Raw genomic sequence first — 13,786 nt, 5'->3', positions numbered from 1 at the left:
GGAAAAGAAATAAAAATGCCGATCTGGCACAAAAGTATCTGCAATCATTAGTCAGCTGTCTTCAGACCCACTCTCTCCATCCCTACCTCAGGATAGCAGATTCTTTGGATATTCCTTAGACTTTGGGGAGCTTTTTACCAGGATCACCTTTTGCCCTTTTCTGATATTTGAACTGCAGTGGAGGTGGTTTCACTGGGGATCGTCCGTCAGCAATTCTGAGTGGACTTCTCACTGTCATAGAGGATGGGGAGCTCCTCACACCTGCTGTGCAGCAGGGGAGCTCTCCGTGGTGCTGAGAAAGTGGAGCGCTCCTAGTAGAGGGCTGCTATTGGGAGCTCTCTGTGGTGCTGGAAGCAATATACTTCTATAGGTAGTTTGAGTGGAAATTGTCCACAAACAGCTCTAAAGATCATCCTTGTCCCATAGGAGGGTTGATATGAAATCAGAGTAGCAAGCCGTCGAGGGCTTGTTGGATGGATGTCTACCCTAAAAACTAATGACTTTCACATTTGCTTTTATTCTGTGATGCCAATTTGATCACATTGGCAAATGTGGCAAAAAAACTGATTGTTTTATAATGCTTCATTTATTTAGTTTTCTTCCTGGTGGTGAGAGGGGAATGTACAAGCTTGTATTAATTAGAGGGAGTATATTATTGTCTACCTGAAGCACAAGCATAATGAAAGAGATGTAATTCACTTATTCTGCAAACATTTGTTGGGCACCTCTAATATGCCAGGCAGTGTACTAAGTGCTGAACCTTGGGAGCACATACAGCTCACACAGGAATCAGATGAACTGTGACTCCGGAAAAGCTGCTCTTTGCCTTGACAAGCACTAATATCTGGTGAATAACAACTGAATAACAACTCTGAACTTCAGGTAGTGGTTGTAGCCAAGAGACTTGGAAAAAGTCCTGGACATGCTGGGGCTTCTTTTGAGGCTTCTATAAACTGAATGGGAGTGTTGCAGTTAGAGAAACACCATGTGGCTTGAGAGGGTTCTAAAGGGAGCAGAAGTCTATATTTTTACATGAACTGTGTCTCCATCCCTGACTTAAAAAAAAAAAATCTCTTCAAGCTTAGGCTTGAATCTGCTGCCAGCTGGGATTGAGATCCCTCAATTTGCACAAGGGTCTCTACACTGATTGTCCTGAGGAGTGGGCTGGAAGAATGCCTGATGCTGATGTGTGTGTGGGTGTTCATAAAGGGATGCACTTGGCAATATGATGGTAATACTTATACAGCGCATATTATAACTTGTGGTTTGCTGTGAGTGTTTTACATATATTAAATTGTTTAATTCTCATGACAAGCTTTTGAGGCAGGTAATGTTATAACTATTTTACAGATCAGAAAAATGAGGCACAAAGAGGTTGCCTCATACAACTTACCAAAGGTCACACAGCTAGTAAATAGCAGAGCTGGGATTTGATGCCAGGTAGTCTGCTTTCAGAGTCAATTTTCTTAATCACTGTGCTATAAAAAGCTGAAGATTACAACTTCCTGGGAAGTGGTTACATGTTCCTTGAGGTAAAGTGAAGTATTTTGATGGCTTGATTCTCTTCTGTTCTCATGTCCTTCATATAACAAATGTCTCCTCCATCATTTTATGGATTGACTTCTAAGAATGACACACCTTAATGGCATTTCTGAAATTTTAGTTACCTCTTAGCTGGAATTTTACCAAGTAATATTTGTCCTATCCTATAAAAAATTTATTCATGATGGGCTCCTTCTTATCAGTCTAAATTGACTCTTCCTTCATCTAACCACTTTTTATCACATCCTATGGCTTTGCTTTGTTCATAGGTTTCACTATTTGAAAGTATCTCCTTGTTTATGTGTTCTGTGGTTTTCTGTGCATCATCCCTCCTAGTACAAAAAGAATGTGAGAACAGGAGATTTGTTTGTCTTGTTTATTGCTGTATTCCCCCTACTTGAAATGCAATATGATCAATAATGAATCCATGCTCAAGAATAGTTTGGTAGACTTTTGGAGGAAAATCCAGATTTTCTCTCTCCAGAGAGAGAGGAAGAGACCTAATAAAGCCCCCTGAATCCAGAGAGATTTGCAAGAGCGAGTATAAAAGAGAGAAAAAGTCAGCATATGGCTTATAAAAAGAGAGCTGGATGGGGAACCACTTCCAATCAGCAAGGGCAACCAGTTCTTGGGAGCCAAAGTAAGCAGGTGTCTTGGTAGCTGTATTTGTGAGACTAGTATGTCTCACCCTTCCACCGGAGTTGTTCTGCATGTTTGCTCACATTGAAGATTGACATGAAGGAGGATGGGGTATGCTTTAGGAGAGTGAGGCAGTTAGACTGACTCATGAGCTTGTCATCTCTTTTCCTTGAAGTAAAGGAAGTAAAAGGGGCATCTTGATTTTTTTCCCCCCAGATGCCTACTGTAGAGATCTTGCCCATCCCCAGCAACGTGGTCCTCATAAGTCTGATCAGCAACACCAAAAGGGGGTGGGATCATCAGTTTTTAATGTGATTCACACTTGGTTCATGAATTAGAAGATAAATTGGAGAAAAGGTGATGGGGCGTGGAAGGACAAAGTAGACAGTTAATATTTAAAAACCAAGAATGTGAAGCTTTTGGTATCTGTGAATTTTTCAAAGGTGATTTATCCATGTTTAGTTGATTTTTTAAACTTGAAATAATTTCCTTTCCAGTTTTTGGCATTGATAGTGTGTACTTATTCATTTACCAGAGGCTGTAAAGTAGAGCGAAGACTTGAACCAGTTAATCAGAGTTTGGAAGCAGATGCATTAGAGCATTTGGTAGGGGAAGAGGTTGATTCCCTGGTCCCCATAGTTACATGCCAGATTTTCATATTTTGCGATTTTCTTAGTCAACAATTGCCTAAAATCTATTTTCACCACCAGTGCGCATAGGGCATTAATCACTGAAATCTGTTTCTCACAGTTACCCTTCATACAGGACTCTGATTTGCTTCCAGAGTAGCCTTTGGTGTAAAATTTCTATTTGTTCTTGTCTGAATTTGCCATACATCCAATGGGGAGTAAAGAATGGGAAGGGCTTCTCAAGGGGCTAGAGATGTAGAAAGTAGGGGGGTGGTCAGAGAAGAGAACTACTAATTAGAAAGGACAGAAGGGAAAATAAAGCACTGAAACTAATCTCTATTAAAAGAAATTAGAGGATGCAGGACCTGGGGTTGGACCTTCTTGATGGATCCCTTTGAGGGTACAGAGAGGAAAAGGGATGTGCACAGATATGGAAGCCAGAAAGCCCTAAATCTGAATCCATTCCCTGAACTTTCTTTCCCAACCTTACAGAATTCTTCCAAGTATTAAGTGAGATAATGTACGTGAAATTTCTGGCACAGAATAGATGCTAGACAGGTAGAAGTCATTGTGAGCTGAATAAGTGTCCAAACCCTTTAGTCATTTCTCACATATTTATTGAGAACTTTTAAGTGATAAGTGTGATTACATAGAAGTGATCACTGCCCTCTTATAGTACAGACCTTTCTAGTGAAAAAAAGGAGCAGCATTCATCTTTAGGAATATTTCTTTGTGACCCAGTACTAGCACTCTTCATTTACCTGTAATGACTACCATGTACCCAATCTTTGTTTGCTTTGTAGGAAGGGAGTATATTTGTAGGAAGAGGGGTAAGTGGGCTTAAGTAATGTTTCAGAAAATGGGAGGCCGAGCTCCCATTTTCTATCCCATGGGACAGAGAAGGGACAGAAAGAAAGAGCCTCATTTATTTATTCGGCCGACATGCATAGTATAGTGGCAAAATCTTAGCTCAAGCAATGGGCTCTGTTGGAATTCCTGGGTTAGTGGGGGCTTGGCATGGGAGTGAGCAAGAAAGCAGGAAATTACAAACATGCAAACTCTTGAAGTTGTGGGCTGGGGAGGGGAGGATGGAGTGGATGGACTGTGGAAAGGGAAATTACAAGTTGCGGGGAGAGTGGCTCAAGCAGTGGGTTAGGAAACTGAGCAAAGTGCTGGGGGCGGCTGAGTGGTATCAGGAAAACAGATGGTGATCCTTGAGAAGGAGGGTGCAGATGGCCGTGGTGGTGAGGAGGCAGCGTGGGGTGAAGAACAGTCCCAGCTCGGCCACCAGGATGGGGGAGAGTCTGGAACACAATTCCCCACACTGGGTGAACTCTGTGACTCATCTGGCCCCCAAGGTGGCATCTGACGGGCGTACCAGGAAGAAGGATGTTGGAGACTATGAGGTTCTTCATGATGGGCCTTGGATGTTAGACATGAACTTTAAGCATCTAGGAATTCCTGATGAAGAAAGAAAGCTCTCCTACCAAGAAAAGAACATAAGAACCTTGTTATATTCAAATCCAAAATCCCAGGTTAAGTTTCTATCACCTGTTTGACCTTGGACAAGGAGTTTGACTGTTCTTAGACATGGTTTTCTCATCTGTAAAACAAAAGGGTTGGGTTAGGTGATACTTATAATACTGTTAACTCTAAAATCCCATGATTCTGGGGAATAGTTGAAGGTCTGGACAGTAGAGGACAAGTAGACTTACTAGTCTACTATTACTAGAGTTGTGTGTGAAGGACACTGTGAGAAACAGTGATTAGTTCCCTGTGCACACTGGTGGTGAAGATAGAATTTAAGCAATTGTAGTTCAAGATGTTGCAAGAAGGAGGATTTTAGCTTAATGTAATAACGTTTCTAAATATTGGAGTCACCCAATGATGAGTTGGGCTGCTCTGTAAGGTAGTGACCTGCCTGTTGCAGGAAGTAATCAATCACAGATTGAATAATGACATTTTTGACCTTTAAGAAACATTATGAAATATTATGCTTTCCTGAAGACTGATTGAGCATGTTATTAAGTGGTAAATGGTGGTGAATCCCAACATGTATTTCTAAGAACATGGTTGTTTTCATGTTACTAGGTCTTCCGTGGGGGAACAAAGGGTTTTGTGGTAAAATAATTTTGGAAAACACTGGATTAAAAAATTTTAAGCAAGTTTATTCTCTACAGAACTTCTCAGAGACTTTAACATAATTAATGTGCATTATGAATTTTCTAAATACATTTAACAATAGAACTCTCGGGGGCACCTGGGTGGCTCAGTTGCCCTGCCTTTGGCTCAGGGTGTGATCCCGGAGTCCTGGGATCTATCCCCATATCGGGCTCCTCCGCTGGGAGCCTGCTTCTTCCTCTCCCACTCCCCCTGCTTGTGTTCTCCCTCTCGCTGGCTGTCTCTCTCTCTCTGTCAAATAAATAATATCTTTAAAACAAACAAACAAAAAACAATAGAACTCTCTTTCACAGAGTATTTGGTAGGAATAGCGACCAACTGAGCGTATTTGGAGAAACGTCGCTTTAAATGATGTTCCAAGTCCTTTGCCCCCAGAAAGAAGGCATCTCAAATTTGATGATGAAGCCTAATTTGGGGCTTCAAGCCCTAGGGGAGGGCGTGAGACTCTGGATGGTCTTCTTAGACCTGATTCAGCTGGTGAACTTAGATGAGTCCCTCCTTGTGTCCATTTCCTCATATGTCAAGTGGGGAGAATTTTGAGTCCAGTCCTTTTAGGGTTAAGATGTCACGATAGAGTCTAGAATAGTACCTACAAGATGTAGATTTGGGATCATCTGGGCATCGTGTTAAGGTGCAGCTTCTGATTCAGCAGGTCTACTGGGGGTAGGGGTCAAGGCCAAAAACCCACCTTGCAACCTGCTCAGAGGTAATGCTGGCGCTGCGGTGCCCACACTTAGAGCAGCGAGGATCCAGGAAGCCTCATGGTGGGGGCCTTATCAGGAGCATCTCTCTGCGTACAGAGCAGCAGCAAAGCTTTCTGGTGTCACTAGTTTCCCCAGAGATGTGGTCTGTGTTTTCAAAAGGTATTATTCATGTGGGAAAATAAATCAGGCATCTCTCCTGTGTCCCTGTGATGAGGTTGGCTGTGGCCCCTCCCAAGGGAATCCCTCTTCCTCTTCTGCTTCCCCACCCCCACTGCCTATGGCTCTCCACTCAGTTAAGCTATTTTTTGAGTTTGAGTTAAAACCATTTCAGACATATTTTTAACTGCGTCCTGTTCGAAAAGCTGTTAGCATTTGGCAATCATTCCATCTTCGGCTTGAATCCTGGGGAGGGTGTTTCTTTCTTCTCACCTCCCCACCCCCCCTCCCAACAACCGGGCAAAAGTATATCATTTAAAAATAGTCCTAGTGCGTGGGTCAGAGAGAATGGTTGCTGGGGATGGGAATGGAGATGAGGCGTGCTTTGGACTGCACAGGATCGTCGCTGCTGATGCTGACTTTCCTGCCTGCACCTGCAGCCACGCTGGCTTTGCCGTGTAAAGGGGTAGGTACGAGCGCCGTCCAGTAGAGGGAGAGAGAGGGATGATGGGGCAGGGGGGAGGCACAGGGAACTGGGCCTGGTTGAACCTCTACAAGCAAGGTTGCCAGGAAAGATGGCAGAGTTAACAACTTTCCTTCCCGTGGTCCTGAGATATTCCAGAGCCAGCACATTACCACTGCCATTATTATTATTTGAAGGGTCTCCTGGGAATAGTGCTGATGGGGACTTTTCTTTTTTTATTGAACAAACACTTACATCGCCTTGCTACTGTTGGCGTACTTTAAAAATATTACGTCCTTTAATCTTTGTAACAGCCCTGTGAGGTAGGTCCTGTCATGATCTCTGGTGTATGGAAGGGAGACAGGTAACAGGAGTGGTCAAGCAACTTGCCCAAGGGCCCCAAGCTTGTAAGGGGTAGAGCCGGACGCCAGCCCTTGCAGGCTGGAGCTGGGGTTCATGCCCTTTGCCGCCACCCTGTGCCGCATCTCCCTGAAGTGCAGGTACTGTCCTCTCAGTACTCAACCTAAAATTGGCTGTGCCAACCCCGTCTGCTCTTCCCTCTCCGTGGGAGGCACGAAGTGTAAAACAGACGAGAACTCCATCATAAATGCAGAAAATGATTTTTTTTTTAAAGCAGTCATCACGTATGAAGAGGTAACTCCCTGTCACTTGAACATTCAAACCTATTAAACACTCCAAATATACCTGGACCAGGTTAAAATTTGCTCCCCAAGCAGGAAATTCTAGAATTGCTCTGAAAATGATCAGAGTGGGAGGAAATAATTTCCTTCTCAGTCTTTTTTCTTGTAAAGTTTTTGGTAAGATATTCTGTCATCATCAGTCTGGCTGAGTTGCTTGCGCCTGGGTGCTCAGGGAGAAGGATACAGCCGCAGGGATGCCATTCTGCATCCTAGCCCGGGTCTCCCTGAGGCTGGAGTCAGGAGTCCTGTCCCGAGGGCTGGTTCTTCTCGGCCGGCAAAGCCTGCCTGAATTCATGGAGATGGCCGAGAGGCTTCTACTGGCTGCAAGCCCCAGAGAATATTTTCTTCCCATAGGATAGGCAGGAAAGGAAAATGAGAGTAGAGAGCTCCCCATTGGATCTGAGAGTTGGAGACTTTTGGCTTTCCCAGGAGCTGGCCCTTCCTGCGGCCTCGTGAACGATGCCATGGGCCCTAACCTCTTCAGGCTCCCCTTTGGGCTTATGCCATCACATGGCTGCAAATCTCACATTCACCTGCTCTCCTTCCATCCTAAGCCTGGATTGGTGCACAGCTTTCAGAATTTGGGGAGTTCTGCTGTTGGCTCCCCAGGACTCACTGCCAGCCTGTGTCCTCTAACTGGGCTGCAGGGACAAATCTTTCTGCGCAAATCCTCTTCTCGAAGATGCCAGGCCCCTCTGTGGTACTGTCTGCACTGCACGGTGCATGTCTAATAATACTAATTAATAAGCAGTCACTTATTAATAACACTGGAAACATCATCACGTAGGTGACAGAAAGTCAAATAAATTCCAGCAGGCCAGCAATGCAGCACAGCTCTTGGGAGGGAGAGAGGAAAGAAGAGCACAAGGGATATTAGCAGGGAGTGTTGGGCAGACTGCTTTGAGCCAATAGCATTTGAACTTGAATTTGAAATCTGCTCAGGAGCAAGACATTTGAGGACCTGAGAACTTATCTTGACTGAAGTGCTGGCCAGGGATTAGCAGAACTGTTTAATGTCCAATTTGTAGGGATTTGGTCTTGGATTGAGAAATCTTTGATATTTCTAGGATTGTTTGAGATAGAGCAGTGAGAATTCAGAAAGAAAGAACAGTATGTACACCCATTTAATGGGTGAAGAAATTGAGGCCATTGACAATTATCATTATCTTCTAAAAATTATTGACAGAATCAGTAAGTAAAAGAAAGAAGCTATATAATGAAATTTTAAAACTCCCAGCCAAAGCAAATCCCTGAAATTCATATACAAGAATCATTAGGGCAACAGGAATCTATGTGTTAAGTCTATTTATCTATAACCCTGATTTTATGGATACTGTCTTACCCATATATTGCCCATAAATTATATAAATATGCAATTGCATAGGGGCACCTGGGTGGCTTAGTTGGTTAAGCGTCTCTTGATTTTGGCTCAGTTCATGATCTCAGGGTCGTGGGTTGGCTTCCATGCTGAGTGTGGAGTCTGCTTAAGGTTCTCTCTCCCTCTGGCCCCCCCCCCACCACGCAATTGCATATATTTCAATAAATAACATAAAGCCAACTTCGGACAATTAAATGAGATAATGCATTAGCATATGCCAAGTGCTTACTTTAGTACCTGGCAGGTAGTAATAATACTAATGATCAGGTCTGATAGTTGGTATGCCCAGGTAGAGTCAAACCAGTTGCTTATGGCCAGCTTCCAGGCTGATTGGTTGCTGCCTATACTATCTCAGATATGAAATATTTAAAAGCCCACTCTGATAATGATAACTGGTACTCTTTGTTGTGGACTTGCCATGTGCCATTTACTATTACAGATGGGCTTTTGATATAATCCTCACAGGAAATGGTTGAGTATGGTATCATTTCCGTTTTACAGATGAGAAAAACTGAGGTTTGGAATGTTAGTGACTTGGCCAAGGTCTCATAGCCAGCAAATGGTAGAGCTAGGATTTGAACTCAGATGTCCTCTTGGCAGAGCGTTGGGATCTTAACGACGAGCCTACCAGGTAGAGGGCCAGCAGGGGACTTGGAGTAGTGGTGGTTTTTATTACTGTCATGATCATCTTACATTAACCTGATTTTTTCCCAAGATGTCATGGACAACTTGTTCTTTTGATTGGCAATGAAATTGTTCCTCGCTCCATCCTGTAAGTGCCAGTCTGGCATGTTTGAGAAAAGCTGAAACAGTCCCTGTCCTATTTTGTTCTCCCTCTAAACTGAGTGAGGCAGCAGCCACACAGCCGAGGGAAAGGAATATAGGCTTCCTTCCCACAAGGGAACCTTCTAACCTAATGGCCTCTGATCATGGCCTTATGACTGGCAGTGAGAGGTGTGAGCCGTGAAAGGCCAGAATTTCTGAGGACTTTAGCTGCCCCTACTGAGTCCTCCCTTTCAAAATAATCAGTACCATTGCTGACACTGCACTGTCACTCAGGCAAACACCTGATACTGTTTGATGCTTATGGTTGTATTCCATGTCTGCAAGGAGACCTGGCTTATTGTCTTTGATGTTGTCTTTCTCTGCTCTTTTGTACATATCCGTCCTCATAAATCTGGAGCTAACTGGGGGGAATGTTGGATCACTGAGAATGAGCAGAGTGTAGTTAGCTAACATGCTATGGAGGAATGAACAAAACAAGCCTCGAGATTTCATGATAAAAGGCAGACTAAAAGAATACACCAGAGTAATTGAAAGGTAAATAACACTTAAGCCCAAGAAACTACAAATGGAATGAAATGATAATAACAAATACATTCAAAGTACACAGGGTTAGAAAACAGAGGGCTAAAAACAAGTAAATGAGAGTAACTACAGTGAAACTCAGTAAGTTAAGATATTAAAAGTGAAATGATGAAATAAGAGAATGCTAACTATAGGGGGCAGTCCAAAGTTAATAATCCCATGCAGGGGCAAAGGCAGACCTTTGGGTCGAAATCGCAGATACTTGTTTAGCCCTTCTGTGGGGCAGGTGTTCGGTGTGTTATTTTGTCACTAATTCTCACAGCAATTCTATGAAGTAAGTACAGGTGTTCTCTCCGTTTTGTAGGTGAAGATGCTAAGACTTGGAGAGGGCAAAGAAAACTATTCAAGTCACATGGAACATAGGTGGCTAAGTTGGGATTGGAATCCAGGTATGTGTCCTAACCCCTAGGTTGTCCTGTACACATGCAGTGGACTTCTCTAGGGGATGTCCTTCTAAGGCTGGTGTTTGCCGAAAGAGTCTGATGGGAACTGGCATCTGAGGGCAGTGAGTCCTCAGGCTTTCCTTCGGGCTTATGCCCTCACATCCCCGTGGGGTCCCTTAAAGTCTCTTCCTGCTGCTCCCAAAAGTGAGTGTACTGTGTTCCCAACATCCTGCTGGATCATGGTGGTTTCTTTCTTTTTTTTTTTTTTTAAAGATTTTATTTATTTATTTGACAGAGATAGAGACAGCCAGCGAGAGAGGGAACACAAGCAGGGGGACTGGGAGAGGAAGAAGCAGGCTCACAGTGGAGGAGCCTGACGTGGGGCTCGATCCCGTAACGCCGGGATCACGCCCTGAGCCGAAGGCAGACGCTTAACCGCTGTGCCACCCAGGCGCCCCGGATCATGGTGGTTTCTTTATATGGTTCTTCCCCCTGGAGCTCCAGACAGCTTACCTAACCCCATGCACTGTGTTCTTTGAATGTCCCTTCTGTGTTCTGGGAACAAATAACGTACATGGACTTCAAGAAAGGCCAGGTAAGGAAGATATAGATCAGCTGGCTGGGACCGTTCAGGTCTGGCATAAACTGGTAGAAAATGATTTGTCATGCGTGAAATTAATCCATTAAGGCACATTTGTTTGTATTCCTATTGGGTGCCGAATACCATGGTGGTGTTGAAGACTGGGGACCCAAAGAAACATAAAAAAAAGTAAGACTATGATCTAAAAGGTAAAACAGATGGAAACATCTGGTATTATGTGTGCTGTGCAAGCCCAGCCCAAATGCCACTTTAGCCCCCATTTAGCCTCGCACTTGCCTTAATATCCCCCATTTCCATAACATAATTGATCACTTGCTTCTTGACAGCTTCCTTTATGCTGCTTCATGACTGTTGTGTTCCCTTGCTTTATAGAAACACGTTTGTCTTCCACCAAAGCAGAGTGGACTCCTTGGGGGCAGGGAACTTGTCTTACTCATTTTGTTTCCGGTTAGCACAATGCCTGGTACATGTGGTATCCACGTTTGCTGGGTTGGGTAAGTGCTGGGATGGCTAGAAGAATGTCCAGGAAAGAGCAGAAATTTAAGAACTACCGTCCATAGAAGAGAGGCGATAGAGTACTGTGGCTGAGCAGGCAGGCTAGACCCAAGTTCAAATTCATTCTGGTTATTTCTGGCCGTGTGACCTTGGAGAGCATCCCTAAAGCTTTGCTTTCCTCAACTGAAAGATGGACGACTATCAAATAGCACCAGTCTCAGTGGACCGAATGAGCTGAGCCATGTGATTGCACGTGGCCAAGTGCTCAACAGTTGTTAGTGACTACTCCTGCCATTGGCACTGGCCAGAGGAAGGATGCGCCATGGAGCCCTTAGAATGGGGAGGTTGGAGAAGAAAGGGGGGTGGGGCTCTTCTCCATGGTGAGGCACCAGGGCCTGATGCTGAACAAAACCTTGTGTTTGGTGCCACCGACTGTCATCTCTTGTTTAGGCTCGAATGGGGAAATGTTTCCACAAACACAGAATAGTTTGGCAAAACTGGCAATGAATTTCGAAGGCTTTTGGGGTGCATTGGAAATGCCTAGGCCCTGAGCTCAGGGCGTGAGCCACCGAAGGGAGCCGTCCCCCTGACCCACCAAAGCACTGGACCCCTACCTCTGTCTCTCTTAGCTTGAAGCCCCTGTGGATAGGGTTAGCTATGCTTTCTTCTGTCTTTGTGGCTAGCAGCCCTTGGATGGGAAGCCCAATTTGTCACCTTCTATGTCCCCAGCCCTTGTTCTACGCAGGCATTCAAAATGTTTGTTGAAGGAATGACTTCGTGCCCTAGTTACAGCCCTAGCCTCCACCAGATGCTCAAGGATTGCCCTGATTTCACAAGGAGTGGCTACTTAGGGAAACTGAGGCACACTTCTAGGTCAGGCTCCTCTCCACTTCCTGTCTACAATGTATCTTCAGCATGTGGCTTAGTCTACTGAAGCTGTAAATGAGGATTTTGTCTTTAATTTCAAAGCCCGCTCTGGTTCTGGTAAAGAACCTTCCTCAGGCTGGAGTCGGGGGAGAACTGAGCTCCTGACAAAGCCTCTTGGTCACAGGGGGCTGCACAGTGCCCCTCCCTGACGATATCTTCTCAGCTGTTTGCAAAACAGTCAGGGAAGAGGTGAAGCCCTGAGCCAGGCAGCCTGGCTGTCTCTTTAAATGCCGGGGTCTGTGTGGGAGAGGGAGGGGCCGGCTCTGGAGTGCGTGAAATTCCTGGGCTCCCCGGCAGTCTCAGGCTCCGAGCTCAGCCCTACACATCTCCTCTTGCATGCAACTCCCTGAGAGGGAGAGGCGAGCGTGTCCTCCCCTCTCTCGCAGCCACCAGCATCTCCAGCCACCGCGGACCTGCTTTTCACACCTCCGACACCCCCCTCCCTTCTTCCCCGCCACTCCCTCCCAGAGAGAGAGAAAAGGAAAAGGAGAGAGAAAGATTCTGGAATTTGAACCTTCCCAAAGAGGAAACATACCCAGCAAAGTCAGTTGATTAAACATCAAACAAACAGATCCCAAATCTTCTGTTCAACGGGAAAGGTAAGGTTTGGGGGGAAAGGAAGACAGGCAGGGTGTGAAACAACTCAAGGTTCTTGTTCGTTCTGGGAAGACGTTGCTCCTGAGAGGGTAGAAGTTTTCAGTTGGGAGCGACCAACCTAGATTTTTTTTTTTTTTTTTTTGGATGTTGGCTCCGAGAGCCTCGGCTGACCATGGGAATGGCTTTTCAACTGCCTTTCTTTCCCTTCACTTGCTCCTGGAAGTTGAGTCCTCTTGCTCCAGATGTTGGAAAAGTCAGAGAATGTTTTAGATTTTTCAATCTTTTTTTTAAAAGTCTTTCTTCTATTTGCGTGGATTATTAGTCTGAAAGGATGTATGCCCATCACTTCATTTTGGGCAGATAGTTTTTTGGCATTTTGTAGCCACTTTCCCTCTAATTATTTTTTTCTGGGGAAAGGACTGGTTCAAATGAGAAAAAGAAGAGACACTCTGAGGATCATAAGACAAAATTGAATTGAGACAGGGATTTCCCTAGCTGTTGAGGAATTGTGTGTGTGTGTGTGTGTGTGTGTGTGTGTGGTGTGGTGTGTGTCTGTGTAAGATTTTTTTTTTTTTTAAGGGGTGTGAGGAGGTGGTTCTTGAGTCTGAAGATTCAGGTTGGACTCCTGCTATCTTGTTGTGAAGGTGGGCATAATCAGAGAAGGTGAAAAGGGAGTGTGTGTGTGTGTGTGTGTGTGCGCGCGCGTGTGCGCTCCTGTTTGGATCTGTTACAAGGGAATCTTCCTCTTCTGCCTTCCATTTGTTTATATTAATGATTTAGTAGCAGGCTTGCCTGAAAACTTCCACTCTGTGTAAGCACTGTGGGTTTTGCAAGCTCTCAGTGACCTTAAAGGCTGGTTCGATGTTTTTTTTTTTTTTCAAGGCATTGTGTTGTACCCAGAGTTTTGGCTCTTTCCCTCTTTCTTTTTTAACCACGAAACTTAACTGCTTTATAAACATCATCCTGATGACAGGGGAAAAATAATCTGTCCTCCCCCCACCCCCCATCCCTTCCTAGGCCAG

The sequence above is a fragment of the Ursus arctos genome, unplaced genomic scaffold (genome assembly GCF_023065955.2).
Source record: "Ursus arctos isolate Adak ecotype North America unplaced genomic scaffold, UrsArc2.0 scaffold_25, whole genome shotgun sequence".
NCBI lineage: Eukaryota > Metazoa > Chordata > Mammalia > Carnivora > Ursidae > Ursus > Ursus arctos.
This window is presented reverse-complemented; position numbering follows the sequence as displayed.